The 20265-nt window shown below is 35.8% G+C and overlaps 1 long non-coding RNA gene across 1 annotated transcript in view; it reads left to right on the top strand.

Annotated features, from left to right (window-relative positions):
* LOC150091071 (uncharacterized) overlaps positions 1 to 20265 on the top strand; it is a 117586-nt gene that overhangs the window by 77405 nt on the left and 19916 nt on the right. The window lies entirely within an intron of this gene.

Here is a 20265-nt window from a genome sequence, read left to right as displayed (position 1 = left end):
AGTGCAGTTTTATAAAGCTAAGTTTAATTTCTCTATCTTTCGATTGGCTGCTTGTGATTTCATCGTTCTCTTCTCTTTGAAAAGTTCATATAAGAAAAAAGTATTTAATCTGTAACATTACAATAGTAGGCTACAATCGTTTATTTGTAAATATTAAAGATAACTTTTAAATGCCACTTTTGAGAAATTAAAAAGGTGCTAAACTAATTTGCATATAGTAAATAAAATACATAATAAAATTTATTTAGTTTTCACTATTCAAATTTAACTTAAGTATTGCCGACTTATTTTATAATAAACATAAATAATAATAATTGTTCAATCAAAGCGATATATATCAATGACTGTTAATTTAAAAACGAACTTTCCACACTAACCTGATATTTTTTCCCACAATCAAAAATTGAGATATAGGTACAGTATATATGGACAGAATGTAGGAAAATGAAATAGAAAGACTAATAGTAGTAAAGCATGTAGGGAATAAAAATAGTAAAGTATAATCGAACGAGAAATGGTAGGAATATAATCCCCAAGAACAGCAGTGTGTTAAACCAGACATTGGCTATTTATCAAAGGCGTAACAGACTGAGTGAAGCTTCTCTGTAATAGTGAAGTATATGGATAAAAAAAAGAAAAAATAAATAAAAGTACATAGTAAAACACATGCAAAACTAAATCGAGGGTTTAGTGCTAGACAAGGTTTTTGTAATTAATCAAGAAAAAGTAATTTTACATTTTCTTGGTTTAAGGGAAATGTGCTTATAGCCCAAGGTAACTTGACATGATACGCATTGTTAGTATAAAGTTAAACTAAAGTTGTCTCAAAACAAAAATGCAATTTTATAGTTAACGTTGTCTAACACTAAACCCTCAAATTTTAAAAATAAGGTAGCTTCATACGTTGTGGCCAAGTTGTATTTCACCTTTACTATAATAGGGTTTGCTACTCACAAGCCGTTTCAAAATACCGTATTTGTCGGCTTATAAGACGCTGCGTCGTGGAAGATGCACCCTAATTTTGGAACGGTAAATTTAAGAAAAAAAAACATTGTTAATGCAATAGAAATTTAAAATTCAATAAAACTGGAAAGTCAATAAAAAAAAGGTATAGGATTATTACTCTTATTATTTTAGTATCATTCATCATCACGATCCTCTTCATTAGTATCACTGTCACTCTCATATTGTACTACTTTAAACTTCAATCCAATAGTATAATTTTGCCTTCTTGATGCACCTGCCATTAATTAGAGCTTAAATATATAACTGGAATTCACTTCTTACTCCAACAACAGCCTGGTAATTATTGAAAAGTGTACTAACGTATTATTAATAATAATAATACGTTATTATTATTATTATTAATGATATTTGAAATGAAATATATAAGTTAACTCTCAGTTTTGCGCATGTGCTGTATTGCGACTTTCAGCTTCTAAGATGCAGGGCGATTTTTTAAGATATTTATAAGTAAAAAAAAAAAAAAGTGCGTCTTATATACCGACATATACGGTACTCGGTTTCTAGTCCCGTATTATTATTAATAATAATACGGGACTATAATAATAATAATAATAATAACGTCGTATTATTAATAATAATACGACGTTATTATTATTATTTTAAATGAAATATAGTAGTTAACTCTCAATTTTGCGATGTTCTGTATTGCGACTTTCAGCTTCTAAGACGCAGGGCGATTTTTTAAGGTATTTATAAGAAAAAAAAAGTGCGTCTTATACTCCGACAAATACGGTACTCGGTTTCTTATCCTGTTACCGACGGAATTTTAACCCGTGAATAAAGACCTTATGTGGTCACTTTAGAGGTGCAGTGGGTTAACTAGTATTGGGTAGCGAATACGATTTTCAGGGATTTCCTAGCCCAAGTTTTGTTCCTTTAAACAAAGTGGCCTTAGAACACACGAAACTTATACTGATTGTCGCTAATATAAGCATTTCACTGATCATAACTTTTCCTGCAGTTGTTTTTCCGGAAAAAATCATTTTTATAGGAGTTATCCAATAGTACAACCCATAATTTCAGTAATATTAAGATAGCTTACATTAATACATAAGCTCTTTGGTCCGTTTTAGTTTACAATATTTTAATTAATTAGAAAATATAACTAAATTAAAATATTTTTTTACACAAAATCGAAGACTTTTCAAATAGTTTTCAAGCGTAAGATAACTTTAAATGCTATCTTTAGAAATTAAGAGGTGTTCAAATTAATTTATATATAATAATTATTCTAAATAAAAAAATAAACTTAGTTTTCACTATTCAAATTTAATTTAAAGCTTACCGACTTATTTTATAAACAATATATTAATAATTATTGTTTAATCAAAGCAACATTTTCACACTAACTTTCACACTATTGTCCACAATCAAAAAGTGAGAAATAGACATATGAGGACAGAACGAAATAGAAAGCAGTAAAGTATGTTGGGAAGAAAAATAGCAAAAATATAATCGAACGAGGAATGGTAGGAATATAAATGCGTGTGTAAAAGTAAATATAAAAATATGATAGTTTCTTGCACTGTGGCCAAGTTGTATTTCCCTTTCATTCCAACAGAAGAGTTCACTTTTGCAGTTTCTGTTGTAGTTCACAATAACACGATAGTCAACATTTAAAACAAAATCGTTAGCTACTCTTTCCCCTGAAACATCATTTTCCCCACTTCAAATTTATTGATTATTTTCGTGCATTTTATTATTTATTTCCGCTTTCATTCTATTATTCGTTCATCTGACTCTCTACAACAACTGTGTTTTTGTGTATTCGCAGAAATTATTTTATTCATGGAGAAACGAATCCCTTCTTCGAACTGCTCTCGACACTAAGCCTCAGTAAAGCATGCGTTTTGTTAGTTTCAAAGCCATTGTTTGAACACGTGCTCTCTGCTGTCAATTTCACAGAGCAGCCCGGGTGTTTTGTTCAGAATTTTTCCTTCAACTGAAATGATGTCAATGAAAAATTGTTGCTCTTTTTCCCCCTTTTTTTTTTTTTTTTTTTTCGATTCTTCGCAAGGAAATCAGTACTTAGGGAACCTAATGGAGGCAGGGGAAGGTAAAGAAGAAAAAAAATGGGGTAGAGATGTAAATCGTTTTATATAAAAGACACTTAGAGGAGAGGAAATAGCTTATTTGAACTCGCTCTTCATGGCACCACGGATTTGAGAAGGCCGGGGGATGCGACGTCACTAAGAAAACGCGATAATGACGTCATTATCTAGTTTCGGGTAATTGACGCAGGAAAGGTTCTTTAGGCATTCATTTCTTATAATGGCGGAAGTCAAAATGCCTTTTTTTTTTTTTTTTGACCTCGCCATTGACTAAGGAAGTGTTGCATAAACAAATGTCACGTGGATTCTTCTGAATGAGTTCCTTACACGAGGTCGTGTTATTGCTGTTTAACATTCCAATGTTTACGCCTTTTTTTTTTTCTTCTTTTTTTAATAAATTGCCCTTCTTAAGGGGGAGGTGTACGCTGGAAGTGCACGCACTATCAGTATCTCCAACAGAAGGTTGGTGTCCTAGACATAGTGTCAATTCTACTTGCTAGAATCCTGTCAGGGCTATTACAATGCGACTGGCCCTGACCCAACTACCTACAATAACACCATCACGTAAGCCTTAGCTATGCTGGCTATTAAATAATGAATACATTGCATGCAGTCTTTCTTCAATGATTTCATTGATAAGCTTGGAGACACCTTTCATTATCCGTCAGCAATTCCAATACGAAGTTTGTTCTTTATTTAAATCTTTCTTCTTTGTAAGAAGTGACTGATTTTTTTTTCTCTTATTATTTTCTCTTCGCTCTTTTTTAATTTCCTTTTCTTGTAAAAGATTCGTGACATTCTCCCATTGGTTTATTGACAACCTATTATCAGTTACATAATCATTCTGTCTTCATATTATTATTATTTTTTTTCATGTGTTTGTAACCCCATCAGAGGTCCTTTTGATGTACAGTGGTCGTACCAAATGAGTAGCTGTTCAAATTGAGTCAATGACACTCTCTGTGTATGGATCCAACATTTAATAGGCAGATTCTTCAGCTTAGAACAGTGGTTTCCGAGCTTTTTTTCACTTGAGTTGCACTTGGAATTAAAAGATGTTATATTCGTGGCACATCTAAAGAGTGATTGCCATTGAAATCAATCCGCAACAGCTTAGGAACCACTGATTTTAGCAGTTAAGGTCCCCATCCACGAATTTGTCGTACATTACTTCTAGTTACGATATGACTCTCATAAAACTTGATGTAAAAGCTGCTTTGCTGTATGGCAAGTGTTTTACTTCTCCAGATGGCTTCTTACACTCTCCGTATGATCTTTCTTGAATCATCTGCGATTATCACATAAAAATCATGCCATAAAATACTAGCGCGTCATACCGCACTATATCCAACATTTTAATTTTATGTAAACGCTTAAATTCTCTTAGATATATCAGATTTAAAAGAAATTGTTTGGGCGATAGCTACTAAGGTATAATTGGCAAAGTTCCCTTTCCAAAAAGTCCATAATGCTCCTGGATTACGGTAGCTTTAAATTCAAATATTGAAGCAGATTCAAAAAAGACGTAGCACTTTATTTAGTATACCTTTTTGTATACCTTTTAGTATAGAATAGCTGCTTCGGCCACTACGCCAGTTAGTGAATTATGTTATCAACATTATCTGTGAAACTATTTCATGAAATGGAGTTGGATTTTTGTTCATGAGTTTGGCTCATCTGTCAGACAGCCTATAACTGCCATTGGTATTCAGAACTATCAAACCCTTCTTAAAGCAAAAGTGCCGTCATGCTGAGCTTTCATTGGGCAATTTTCCAAGTTCCAGGAGAGAAACTGAAACAGGATAGGTAGATCATATAATCGTGTACTTGCCTCGTCCAGCTGACATACTGCTGGTTCTTTCTTTGAATGTCCAAATCACCACTGTTAATAATAAGTAATGGTAATCTTCCTCTCTCGCGTTAGCCTTTTGGATTTCTCTCATTTAGTACATGTTTTTTGCTTTGCTTTTTCCCCCGCCTCTTCGCTTCCTGTCTTAATCTTCCCTCACACCTTTTTTCGTTCCATACCTCGGTCTGTGTGGCCAAACTAGAATACACAAAATCCCTTTCCTGGTAGTGAACACGCTATTTTAAACATTGTCTGTGTCTGGCTGAATACTTTAATTGGGTTATTCAATTCGGGTCGAACTTCCTGGAAGAACCACTAAACAGGGCGAGAAATCGAGGTTTTAATGTCAGCCTCCGAGAAACGAAATAGTGCCATCTACAGCGCAACCCCTAACTAGGCCAATCCTATTAAAGCGAGCTATCGTGAAGTGGACAAAGAATTATACTTGCCACAACCAATCGGCCATCAACCAATCACCTCTTCTCGTGTATTGGAATATATATTCATTACACTTTCTATACGAAAATGGTCTTCTGCGCTTGCGCCCAGTTCTGGGCCCACCTAGTTTTCCACGAATGTCGCCAAGGCTATGCGAAAGTAAACTCGACAAGGACATTGCTCATTCTAAAAGTCTAGTCCTATTTAAAATATAGAACTCATCTGCGAAGCCATTTATAGCATCCCCTTTTTCGTCAGCATTCATAATTCTTCACTGAAGCCAAAACTTTTAAGCGGTACTGTAGGTTTCCTTATACAGCATTCGTCTCCAAAAATGGCTGTTTCATATACTGTAATTTATAACTGTGAAAGAGCAACGCAATAATATATTTTTCTCGTTTTCTCCTAATACTGACTCCGGATTTTCATCCTGCAAAACAGGAATAACTGACCATAGAAGTCACGCAATTAACACAATACCGAAGCCTCATGACCTTAATTTCTTAGCACTTATGAAAAAATAAATGGATATTTTAAATTAAAAAAACTTTTCAATGAAAATATCTAGCATAATACCATTCCTACGAAATCCCATAATGAAAAGTTGGTCTCCTTGTGGACCACCATAAACGTCAGTTATGAAGCGAGCTGTTAGCGACCGGAACTCGTGAGACGTTTTAAGGAGTCTCGGACCATAAATTTTAAGGCGTAACCGCAGATATAATAAAGTAGTTGTTAAACATCCAATAGAGAATGAGACCAACCTGGAGCACCGATCTCACTGCAGATACGAGTCTCTGCCATTACAGATGCTGGACCACAGACTAAAAGTTTCTTGAGTCGCATTTAGAAATGGTCACACCTACTAGTGAAAACAGCAACACTTCTGGGGACCTTGATGACCAATATCGTAAACCACACTCAGTGTCCACACCTTCAAGAGTATCCACTCTATTTTATTGTCGGGCTGGGGAGCATAATATTAGAATAAACAATAATAACTTAAAAAATAAAACCACATTTGATTCTTTAATTTACTTAAGATTAATGAAATATAATTTTTTAATAGTAATGGTTACTAACTGCAAATTTAGTTATACACCTATCTTTTGACCTGAGTTAAGGCTTATATAAATTTATACACTAGACACTTCTGTTATCAATTAATGCTATTTAAGAAGTCGTCAACAAGTGACTTTATCAGAAATCTGTTCAAGATGTTGTGACTTCACAATATTTGAGCATCCAACCAAATACTATCACACATTCTAGGTAGCAATTTTGATGACCTTAGTTGTAGATGATGCTTGAAATTCATGGCACTCGCTCTTGACGTTTGATAACGACCCATTGTTAGCAAGAGAACAATAGTTGTGTGTGTGTGTGAGAGTGTATATTTATAACATATTTCTGGTGTAATCCTCGTTATTTCTTTCATATTTGATGTCTGCATCTGTGAGAAGCCTTGTTTTAGAAGGATCTCATCTGATCTGGGTTCTAATATAGGTTATCGCAAATAAGATTCTGTACGCTGAATCTGTGGAGAATTAAAAAATGATATGGAAGGACCAAGCTTAAGTGCATTTAATTCAATAGTTCACTTTAATGGTATGTCGAAGATTTATTGCATTGTTATTATCACTGAACCACAGTGGTATATAAGGTAAAACGCGTTGGATTACTGAACTCTAAGGATACCTTATGACCAAGAAGTTTTACAGGTACATGTATTAGATTTGTATGTTCAGATGCTACTCAATCAGAAGTATTCGTACGGTCCCACTGATTGCGTTGGGCAATTCGAACGAGATGTATCCAAAGAAGGAGGAACAGGTTTTAAGTTTGTAGACAATACTAGAGATATTTCAAACATGCTTGAGTTGCGGCAAGGTGTTTACGGTTTTCTGAAGGCAATGGTGCCAAATTCATCGTCTTGGATCGGCCTTGAATGGAACGACGAATCGCGTTTTGTAGTTTTTAGATTTGATGGTCAATTATGGATGTTGAGAACATCAACTTCCGCAGGTAGTGAGGGCAAAATTCGGCAATAAATGAATATTATTTACGTGCATACAGGTTCGGAGGAGGCAGGAGTCAGGTGTTGGGCTGTTTCTAATTTCGGACTATTGGTTGTATTTACTAAAGACCACTAGTGCCTAGTTGAACACTGACATCTTTGGACAATTTCGTGGTACTCACACTCTGGAAGATCTGTGAAATAGCTTCCCCACTCCATGTTCCACCAAGATAAAACCCCTCCAGCACAGCGTGCTTGCTTTTAGGAAAATGAAGTTCAGCAACTCGTTTGATCTGCTCCAAATCCAGACCTGAATCCGATAGATCACCATCGGATAGAACTGGAACGTCGGATCAGGACACAGTCAATATGCCTCTCTTCTGTAGGTGAACTGGCGACTTCCCTGTAAAAGGAATGGACAAAAATTCTTGCTGTTCGCTACAAGAAATTGGTCGAAAACGTTTCTAGACGGACGGATGGGCAAAAGGTTGGTTTCCACTTTATTAATTTAGTCATTAAAACTCGTGTTTTTCCAAACGTGATAGTGTTTTAATACTTTTGGGAGGGATAGTATATGTTAAATTTAACAATAATAATAATAATAATAATAATCTTTATTGCATGCAGCATTAAACTACATACAACGGTATTCTCCTTCTGTAACTGCGGTACTTGACAAATGTTAGGTCGTTATCCATGCTTTTGATGACATCTGGTGTGGTGGGTACCGTTAAGTGTAGCCTTAGATTATCGTAAAAGAGCTGGCTTGTATATAAATGTAGACGTAGCACCTGGTTCTCATTTGAACAAGTGTATATGATGGATGAGGATGCTACCGGAGTCCAGGTTTCAGTCCTATGAAATATAGTGGGAGAATTATGTGGTACACGTCGGTCTTGGTCGGTTACAATCTGTTACCACTTTCGATCGATCTTTGCGAGTAGCAGTGATTGAGAGGCCTATCCCCCCCCTCCCCCATGGGTTGTTTTTTACTTAGCGTTAGAGTTGCAGTCTTACAATTGCCTTGTACAGTGGAATTATGACGACCCTATCTTTACATTTCAAACAGATGTGCGATGAATCGTCCATAGGATACCAGGGCCTTCTTTTCCGCTTGTCTACACTGCTGGGAGAACTTCGTGTCCAGTTATATTTGTAACTCCCAAATCCCTTTCTTCCTCTACTGTTTTTAATTCAACTCCATCAAAGACTTGAATTCGACTGGACTGAAAATCAACAATGAAAAGTGGGCAACAATTTATTTTTAATGCACAAAAATGTAGGGTTCATATGGGATCGAGACTTGTTTCTCAAAGACCATTCATAAGTTTAAAAAAATCGTATTTTTAATCATACAACAATTAAATCCACAATCGAACATAATTTTAAAAAGTAACACATATAAAGAGAGATGCTTACTGTCCAAACCCCGTTATGCCCGTGAGATCTAGTTTCTGTTCTCCTTGCTATGAAAGGAGTTGTATAGCACAAAACAGAGACTCTTGAGATGGTTGAGCAAAGTAGGAAATAACCAGCTCGCCATTTAAAGATCTCTACGCTAACCTGAAAGATATGGAATCAATAAACACTCCAAAGACGTCCATTGATCGTGCCGAGCCCTCGTGGGTAGCACATTTGGTATAAACTCTGTCCTCCCCCATACCGGGGGAGAAAAGACCTGAGTTCGAATACAATCAGTGACGCGAGGAATTTTCATGGGTCTTTTTCAAAATGTGGGTAAGTTTGTATATCTTAGGCAAGAGTAGCATGGTTTTTTTTTCAAGGAAACTCGGGGTTTTCGTCCATAAAATAGCAAATCGAGTAAAGAACACACACATAACTGAAACACGCGACTGAAACCCAACCAGACGACCCTGACGAAAATAATTGTCTCATGGAGATGGATCTAATGAGATCCCCAATGAATGTAGCTGAACACTTCCAAGGGAAATAAAGCACAAAACCCTGCAGTGTACAAAGGCTATATGTCCATATTTCTGAAGATTTATTTTTAGCATTTAACGTGCTAAAAGCAAGCCCCATGGAAATATATAAATAGTAAGCAGAACAGAGAGAAAGAGTGGATCATTTTTTAATAAAAAGATGGGATGTGACTAGGTCACTCAGAAACGCAGACCTTCATAATTACGTGGATCAAAATAGGCGAGAAAGAAACAACTCTCTAATGACTCAACTTGAAAGAGTTTCAAATCAAAATCATTGAGTCAAAGGACTGAAGAAAACAAAACAGAAGAATCATCCCAAAAATAAAAGTAAAAATGATGAAGTACAAGATATTATATTATTAAGCCCAAAATTCAAGAAATTTAAGGTACGGCATCTTAATTTAATCTTTTGTTCTTAATCGCATTAGTAATAAACAATCTTCTGGCGTGCGAGCTGATCCGGTTCGTAACTTTAAATTGTACAATTAATAAATACCACCCCCAGTGCATGTTTATACGGATATTAGTGAATAAACTGTATATTACAGGTCGTAAGATTACCTGGTTGAGTTCAAGTTTAGAACGGTAAAAGCCGATTTTCATCCAGAGAAAATAAATTCATTGAACAAATCCATTTCGTTTGCTTCCATCACGGGGAAGATTAATTGCTACTTGGATGGACCACAAAATATAGTTACAATTTGTAGTTAGCAGCTTACCATACATTCGATAAAGTTCCGATTGGCGTGTTCGGTGAAACCAATCCCCTCTGACAAGATATCGATTATCTTTCGCTATTTGTCGTTCCTAAGTGTAATAGCAGAAACAAGTTCATTCTTTGTAATAAGAATCTGGCAAAAAAGCACTTCAAAATCCGAACAAATCTGAGCATAATTTCAATCTTCGCTTACGTTTTGTGTCTGAAAAACGGGCAGCAGCTGAAATAGTCAATTTTCTTGGAGTGTATTATCAACTTCTAATTTAGCTTCCAATTTCACATAAAGAGTTCATTTAATTGGGGAGACGTTTAGTGGAAGATTTTTTTCCTTCCCCTTCCTCCTGTTCTCATTATTATACGGTCGAGAGAGAGTTTTTTTTCTTAGCATTTAATTAAGGATTCTTTAATTTGATTCTTTTGTTTTTATTGACTCGGTAGATTGAGACGGCTGGGGAAAAATAACCAAAAAATAATTGCAGGGGAAATATCACCCACGAAAGAAGCAGTAGGTTAGTAACAGCATGATGGATAGCGAGATTGTCTTCCACACGAATGGGAATATTAAAGTAAGGTTGTTTCTTTCTGTGCAGGTAGATGGAATTAAAGCCAGTGGCTGTTTATCGTGTGGCGCATTAATATCTAAAGCTGTAATCTATTTCCTTTTCTCTTTCATAAACGATGCTTTGGAGTATTATTGGACAAAACGATGCGAATCAGTTTAGAAAGCAGAGAAAAATCTTCATATGCGGTCTTTCTTTATGCTCAGCATCGAATAAGTCGTTATTCCGCTTGGATTCATCTAGGTTCTCTCCCGGTACTACGGTTTTTCTTAAAATTACACAAACCAACACCAAACCAAACACGCGCTCTCCTTAGCTGAGGGAAAACAGCACTCTTTAATCTGCTAGAACACAGGATTCCGGCTCTTACTCCATACACTATTCATAGAACCATGCTGTCATTACAGCTACGCCTGAAAATAACCTATTCACCAGACGATTTCACTATATCTATACGCAGTGAGAGATATTTTGAAATGGTCCAAAAGGCCCATGAACTGTACACTGAATCTCGGGAGCAAACTTGGACCCTTGTAAGATCAGGCTGATAGTTGGAGATTCAGAACCTACCCCCTCTCCCTGCATCCACCGAATTTCTGAGCCTCTTTAGAGTACAGTATTTGGAAAATACAGCCGTCTAATTGTCAACCAGAACATCTTGAGATGTGAGAAAAGGCCTTTGGTTTTGAAGCGACAACTGTGTTCTAGCAAATCCTCAGTGTTAACCCTACATACCCATCCCAGTTTCCGGGAGAAAAAACCGTGCAACCCTCTCCTGGTACTGACTAACTCCCTCATTGTATGAAAAAAAGCCTGTAAAGATTCCTAGCATAATGGAGGAGATTTGAACTTTTCCACCCGATGTCGGAGGACGGTGACGATCACTGTGCTAGCCATGAGGCTCTCTCAAATTAAGATAATGATCTATAAAGATGCCAACCTGTGTAGTATAAAAGCTGTCAAGGTGAATTTTTCCAAGGCGCAGTAGTTCCAGGGACCCACGGTAGTGGGCACACTGGAAAATGCAATTGCATTGTTTCCTGTTGGTCCAAGGTCTTCGCGACCTCATATTAGGGTTCTAAAATATGCGTCAGGCCCCAAGAATACCATTGCAACACGTTGCAAATTTCTCCATTTCCGCTATTGCAACTGTACCCACCCTCGCTGGTAGCACAGTAGCTACAATTGCTGTCTTTCCATGCTGTGTCGAAAAGACCTAGGTTCGAATCCCGTTAAGATGGGAAGAATGTATATTACACCATGGCCTAGTTAGTTTGTCTCGGACGAGGAATGCGCCGCACTCTCACTCCCATTTGGGAAATTCTATTTTTAAATCCACTAAAGCAGACAGATAAGATCGCAACTGACAAATACAATATGTACAATGATAACTTAGGAGGTGATTGACAGATGTATATAAGACCTTGGAGAGAATCAGTGAAATAAACGAGGGAGATATATTTTCACTGGCAGAAGAACAATCCACGGGACACAGGAACAAATTTTGGGAAGTAATAGGAAGCTGGACTAATAAAGTTTGATTTCGGGCAGAGCGTTGTAGATCATTGGAAAGAATTGCTTGCGACAGTGGTCGAGGTTGACAGGTTGGTAAAGGTCAAAGCGGGATTAGATAGACATTTATTTGGCGACAAGGAAGTATAAATGGTAGAATTTTTATTTATTATATTATTTTATTTATTTATTTATTATTATTTTTTTGGCTGATGCAGTTAAAGGCTGCTTTCCCGCAAGCCAGGATTTTCGTTGGAAACAGCAAACCGACCGAAGTATACAGGCAATTACAAACACAACATACTTGCCCCATCATAGAGTAGCTGCTTTGGCGCTTAACTCACACACGCTTACGCCTGTCCCCCCATGCGGTGTGTGCCATTTACATCCAGGATCATGAATTGGTAACATCCTAGTATTCAGTAATCCTTTATGCTGTTGAAACCTGGACATCTGCCACCCCTAACAAAGGTTAAGAGACTCTAAACAGCTGAATACTGGCTACTGAGATTGGCTTCATATAATCTTCGGATTCCTTCCACCCAGAAAACAAATAAATTGGCAAAACGCGCAAAAAATAAGAAGACTACTGTACTTGATTGATCAACAAATTTGTCTTCACTGCAAAGATGACGGATACACTGATCTCCCGGCCAAACCACTTGGAACACAGTGCTTGACGGATTGCCCAACCGTAGCCATCAGCTTGGAGTTGGCGATCAGCCACGCCTGTACCGATCGCCATTTCTGATGTTTGCCTTATCAGACCGATTCTTGCCTAAATAATATTTAAAAGTTTAAGGATAACCTGAAATTAAGGTTCGCTTTCTCACTGATCGTTGCAGTCCTGAATATTACGAGGATCTATTCAGTATACCACCCTCATCTCAGTACGTCATCCTCCCATGGTTTAAAGGCTGCATAGAATTTACTAAAGCTGCTTCCGATGAAGCCTGCACCCTAAAATCTTGCAATAAACCAGGGTTTTTCATCCAGCAAATCGATCTCAGAACACACGCAATTTACAGACAGTATATACGGATCAAAATTAATTTTTTAGTTGCTGATGCTCCTAATAAATAAATAAATAATTACCATAACTATTTTATTTTCATTAAATTGTGTCTGGTTCAGTAGTTGGCGTGCGCGACCACAAATAAGAAGGTCTCAGGTTCGAAAAAAGCCCACAAAAAATAAAACACTCCATTTCTGAATGCTCAAAATAGGGTTACCATTAATAATCTGGCATGTATACACTGTGAAGTAGCATTAATGTAGTATTTCCGATTACGCAAATAATATCCTTTAACACAGTGGGGTAATGCCACAGGAAAAGAAGCGAGAAGAAAGGAACTTGATAGCTGGAACAAGAGAGAAAGATTAAGAAAATAAACAAAGAAATATCTATATAAGAGAGTGGCTGGACTGTGAGTTGTGGCCAGTTACTTGCAAAGCTAACAGGGCAACGAATCCCTCTAGGCGCTCCTATTCTGATCGTATAATGAAGACAGGGGAACAGAAAGAAAAAGGGGGAAAACAATTGAACGCCCAGTTAGTCAGGTATTCAACTCCTGATAACAGCTTCCGCTTGTGGTTGCTACCTATTATATCAACGCCGCGACAAATGAGAGAGGGTTTCTTCACTTCCTGGCCCCAAGCTAGACTTATCGTGGAATGAAGGGAAGGTGCTATCAAAGTCCACACTGTGTATTACAAGGAGGACCAAATCTGAAATTTGGACACGTTCGAGGATGCTTTCAACTCGGCCAGTTACTATATTTACTTTTCGCTGCCTTAATTCCTACCATTCATTCCTTTACGATGAACGGATCAACGTTTGAACTCCTGAATTGTAAAAAGAAAAAAAGTAAAATACTCCCTTACTGTTCTGGCTGGAAGGAATTAAAGGCGGTTTTATTTATTTATTTATTTTTTTAATGCCAGGTTTTATTACACCGTGGTTTTTCTTGCTTCCTGTATTTAACTTTGTTTCCTCTTAAGTTGCTTGTTATTTAGCTGGATTGTCCTTCTCGGTTTATTATTTCTCCTACTTATTTTCCCCTGTTTGTGAACTTCTGTTAACAACTTGCAAAAAAATGAACACGCGCTGCGTTTTTATTTTTTTTTCCGCTTTCGAATTTTGTTTTTATGTTCTGCCACAATGGAAGAAAAATTTGATTTATTTGCTTGTTTAAAATTACAAGGTTTCTTCCCACACTTAATGCCTGTGCATTTTAATGTTTCTTCCATTAACTTTAGCTGACTCAGTGGAAGAAAACTTTTTTTTCCCCTTCTTTTATTACTGCCTACAGAGATCTCAAAGAAAATACATCCGTGATTTAAATGGCCTGATCTGCTCAAGTAAGAATTAGTATATACGAGGGATGTTTGAAGAGTTCTGGGACTGTACTTGTTATTTGGATTCTGTAATATGTAGAGCGTTAAGAACAGTTTCCTTTATGAAATAGCAGCCTTCACATCTAATTCACTTCCTAAAATGTTTTTTCCGCTTCTCAGATACGTGCATGTGCCCTTTTTTTCCGCATGCTCATTACTGTAATGGCAGTGGCTCTTCTTTTCTTTCTTTTTTTAAATCTCTATATCGGTTTAATGGTGATCTCCATGCTACTGTTTCAGTTCTCCATTGCTACTGATACACGTGCCATCCCCCACCCCCTCGCTCACATCACCGAAGCGTGGATAGTGGCAGAACTTTTCAAACATCCCTCATAGTACTACAATGACAACATTTCCTTATTTTTTTTGTATAAAACTCGATTAAATTGGCAGTCTGTTGTCTGAAACCACCTCTCCACATCAAATACGTTTTTTTTTTTTTTGGTAGTGAACTGCTGTAGAGGTCGAATAAAGGTCATAACTTCTGAATGGAAATTTAAGTTTGTCAGGTGTCTCTTTACTCAGATCGCAACCGGAATCGAAAAACGCTGATTGAGGAAGTTTCGCATAGAAGAGTCAACCCGAATTCCCTTCTTAGGACAAGGGTCTCGTGGAAAAACTGTAGATGCTTCCGTTAATCTCAGAAGTTTACACAGCAACCAGACCGCCTTAAACAAATGGAAAGTGCTTTGTCACTTAATTTTAAAACTTTGCATAGTAAGAAGAAAGAAGTAATTACGCCCGAATAGGAGAAAATACTGAAAAAAAAAGTAAGAAAAACGTAAGAAAATTAAAATAAAAAAAAAATCTCCTAAGACGAAATTAAAACAAACGAACATCTAAAACAAATAAACTTGCTACTTGGACTTCTGTAGTAGTTATCGAGCGAGATTACGAAACCTGGAAAACACTTTCCACTCATTCACTCTATCTCCGCTTCAGAAGTCAATTAATTTTCTGTTGTTTGCCCTGTGCTTTAGAAAAGAGAAAGAATTCGAAGAATGGATTCTCTTTCTGTTACGCTATCTGCCTAAACGGATTCCTGACTTCGGGTCTGTACCTCTTCATTGGGCAAGTTCAATTTACAAAACTCACAGGGTTCGATTAAGTGGTTCTATTGTACTTGAAGCGCGTTCACTGCTGGCTTAAATGGGCCCTTTCGGCCGAGATTCTGCCATTTAAATTGCAGCTACGATGCACTGCTGCTCGCAATATTACAGTTTACAAAAGGGACAAAGATGTTGTAATTAATTGATTTTTTTACGGTATTTCCTTTGACAAGTATTAGATAGGCCGACATCCAGCGAAAGGTAATTTATTTCAAATATGACAGTCGTCTCCTAGCTTAACGAAAAGCTTATATTGAAAACGTATTCTGTCTCTGAGTTTGTTACTGTTTCCAAGCAACGATTTGCCTTCCTTTCATAATATTAAAAAAAAGAAATAAAATAAAATAAAAGCTTTGTGCGTGCGTGCAATATTTCATGTTTAACTAGGAGTTAGTTTATTGTTAACTTTCTAATAGACTGTGAAAGGGCTTCTGATTAATTATATATTTCTTTTTTCAAATGTATAATGAAATGCTAAAACTTTTCCACTAAATTCATTCACGGCGTTCAATTTATTATACTTTTATCTGCCACCAGGCTTCAAATAAAGTCTCTTCAGATATATTTTTAAAACAGGATGTGAATAACTTGGTCATTGTCAAACTACAGGCAGCAAATAAAGTTTATTTGGTATTTTATCTGTTAAAATTGAATAAAAACCTTAAAATTAAATAATTTAAAATTAATTAATAAAACAAAAGCCTTAAGTTGTGAAAGAAATTATAATAAAAATGTTTCAATATTTTTTGAACCGATATTCAGTTTCTAATTAAAAAAAAAAAAAAAATCGTGCATTATCTGATATTTATGAGAATCCTTGAAGATTTGCACAGTTTTTGTTCCTTGCGTTTTGACCTTTCGGCCGAGATTCTGCCATTTAAATTGCAGCTACGATGCACTGCTGCTCGCAATATTACAGTTTACAAAAGGGACAAAGATGTTGTAATTAATTGATTTTTTGTAATTAATTAATTGTCAAGCAGAATCTGAAATATTGTGGCCCTTAAAGATGCCCTAGAGAATATTAGTAAAAAGACTTCAGCTCGTCCCGTTTTGGGAAATCCAAAGTAGAACCTCATAAATCCGACATCCTCAGAAGCATAGTACCTTCTGGATTTTTAATGAAATAAAATCCAGAAGGTACTATGCTTCTTAGTATAGTAGAAGGTACTATACTAAAATGAAATAAAAAACGAAATATATATATATTATATGAAAAAACGGATTCATCTGCTGTTGCTCCATCTTTATTTATTTATTCCTTATTAGCTAGAAGCATATTTTTGGACTTTGGTTTGACAAGATGCATGTCAAACTTATATGGAACAAAAACTGCGCAATATTTCATAATTTCCACCATGTGAAATCTCCAGTGCGCATGCGCGATGAATTCATTGTTTTCCGTTTCCGGTTGTAGCTTTGAATCCCCGACTCGTACATATTATTATTATTTTTTTTATCATAGAAGCAACAATGTTACTTCCTAGCCAAAAATGATTATCAAACCCATCTCTTAAGGTATTTGCTATATCCAAACTTCCTGTACAAAAAACCCTTCGTCACTTCCTCTTAACTGGATCCTAATTTGAGAAGAGCACCTTTTTTCTTTCAAAAAAAAAAAAACACTGCCCTTCCAGCGTTAATTTAGCCTTAATGATAGCTTAAAACAATGAAATGCAGGGACCGAAGTAGTATTTGAAGACAAATTTAGCCAACAGAATGAAAGAAAAGAAACCGATTGTAGAGGAAGATGTTTACTCGCAAGGTGGCCATTGAATTCCTTAAAAAAAATTCTTACTGTACAAGAGCTAGTTTGAGTAATGACCTGCACATGACATTCTCGCATAAAAAGCGGCAATTTCCCCTTTATTTCAGAAAGAAGTTCTGAATATTATATTTCAAGGGATAAAAAAAAGCTGGTCTGTAATTACAGCTCACTGAAAGAATTTAGCTAGGAAGATTATGACTGTCATGTTCTAATTAGAGCCCTTCTGTTGTAGCTTTCTTCCTAATAGCAGCGCCTGTTGTGGGCCTGAACAGAGACAGGAATAGCATTTATATCAGTGTTTCACATTTCGCGCGCGCAATCTAATGACCCCGGCGCTATAAATATCACCGTTTGTGTTGCACGTGCAGTTTTCTGGTACATGCTCCTCGAAATTTCCAGTTAAGAATATGGTACATCGGGTACCGGGATTATTATCCTCCTTAAGAAAGGTTTTCTTACATTTTTCTCCTTTTTTTTTTTTTCTTCATTACTTATGTCTGAGCATGCCAAAGAAGAATTTTAATGGCCCCTGTCTGGATAACACTGCTGTACGAGATTGTTGACAGGTGAAAAGAGAGTTGGTGGAGTGATGGGGTCGGAGACTGAAGACTGCAGAAGTTCTCTTTATAGTGACCTTGAAGAAGTTAAGGTCACTGTTAGGATTACAGGAAGCATTTTCAATTTCTTTTCGATACGGGTACCACCAGTGGGACGCGTTTTTGTGTTTTGTTTTTATTTGGTAGGCCTATTTAAGTACTAAAAAGGTTGAAATATCTAATTTAGAATCCATTCGTCTTTCCAGACATAAATTCATTCAGGCGCACTTTGATAACCATGCATTTTGAATTATTCACATTAAATCGATTAAAATGTGCTTAAATATTTATTTCATTGCATCTCAATAGTGAAACCTCACGGATCACGGATTTGTTTGTTTTGTTTTGTTTTTTTCGGATTTGATTTTTCACTTTTTTTTATTTATTTATTAAAATGAATAAATTTAGATTAATGCACGATTTTAATAGAAAGAAATTGTTTTTATTTGTAATAAAATAACTTTAAAATGCCACACCTTAATTTAAATTTACAATTCATAAATATACTAGCCACTTTACTGGGTGTGACATGTGGAAGTAAATTGAACCTTCGCAATTCGGAATATGTTTATATAGCTTTAGTTGCTAATGCGCCAATAAAACCCAACCAACTTTGGAAACCTTAGCATAGGAATTATGAAAGTAGTAAATAATAATAATAAAATTGCAAGTACAAACAAGGTAGGAACCTTTAATAGAAACTACAGGTACGAAATTAAGGTAAACTAAATGAACAGAATAAATAAAATTAAATAAAATAAAGCAAAAGTAGCTTTCGAGTCAAAAGCTACTTTTACTTTATTTAATTTAATTTTATTTATTCTGTTCATTTAGTTTACCTTAATTTTGTACCTGTACTTTACTACCTTGTTGGTACCTGCAATTTCATTATTATTATTTACTATTTCCGTTCATCCGGTGGAGAACAATATTCATACTTCCTATAAAGTAAACTTGGTACTGCATTAGTTGAAATGGCCAATGCTCACACAGATTTACAATAAAGTTTCTGGTGATTCAGTAAAAAAAACTCTGACTGCTTCCATTACTTTGAATGGAAGCTTTACAGCCCACTGTCCTCTCCCTTGGTTTTCCTCAGTCCCTCTCTGCTCCCTTATAATTATCTCTACACTATCTACAGTATTACTGTACTTCTCTAAGATACACAAGTCCTCGGTTGAATGCAGTAGAAGGAGGGAGGGAGGGTGGAGTAGGGAACAGGAACGACTGAGAGTGGCATAGTTGCCTATTACTTGTTTGATTGCAGGGTTTGACGACCAGATCGCTGCCTAAAGCGACGGAACGCGACCAGCGTTTCCTTATAGGTTCCGATTGAAGTGCAGACGCTAGACCAACAGATGGTCCAAAACAAGGAGGGGGAAAAAATAAATTATGAACGTTGTGCACAGAACTTACATTAAGACAAAGGCTGTTAATCCTATGTAGGCAGAGAACACCGATATCTTAATGAAGTTTCTAAATACCCTTTGGTATGTATCCGTATGGATGGTATAAAAAGAAAATAGAATAGCCTCATATAGCATTGGTGCCTGGTACAGATGTGTACCAGGCGCCAAATTTCACTTAAAAATTGAAATAGTAATGGGTTTATGAATAAAATCTTCATAAGGATGCTGCTATTTATGATTAATTTTATAAAAACAATATTTGAAGAATAAAATTAAATTAAACTTTATAAATATTGGCAATTTTTATTAAAAGTTTAGTTAGAAAACGTGGATTTATTTATACACCTATTTTATTTTATAACTAGCACCAAAATTTTTTTTAATTTTTTTATTAAAGATTATCTGTTGGTTATCAGTATTAAAACAATTTATTGACAGGGTTTACCATTAGGCTAAATAAGGCGATTTTTTTTTTTTAAAATGTTTTTATGACAATAGTATACATATTTGGGTCTGGAAAGAAAAACTAATATTAAACAATTATTAAAAGTTGTAGAACAATATAAATACCTATATTTTGTAGAAAAATATGCGTATAATCATGCCATTTGGACATTTTCATGAAATTCTTCTTATTTAGCCAAATAGATAGTGACTTTTGGGACATCCTAAAAAAAATAGAATATTCTTTTTCCCACCCAAGCCGATAAATCTTAAGGATAATTTGTATAAAGTATAAGCGCCATTTTTATTTATTTATTTCAGATATATTATCATGCACGTGTCGAATTACTGTTTCGGAAATATATAGAGCTTTGTAAGAGGGAGAGACGCTTTGTCTCACGCAGGCGAGAGTTCCATAATTTTAT

Source organism: Mastigoproctus giganteus, chromosome 1, assembly GCF_048544385.1.
Source record: "Mastigoproctus giganteus isolate SK-2022 chromosome 1, ASM4854438v1, whole genome shotgun sequence".
NCBI lineage: Eukaryota > Metazoa > Arthropoda > Arachnida > Uropygi > Thelyphonidae > Mastigoproctus > Mastigoproctus giganteus.
Note: the sequence above shows the minus strand (reverse complement) of the source record. Positions and strands in the feature narration are given on the sequence as shown.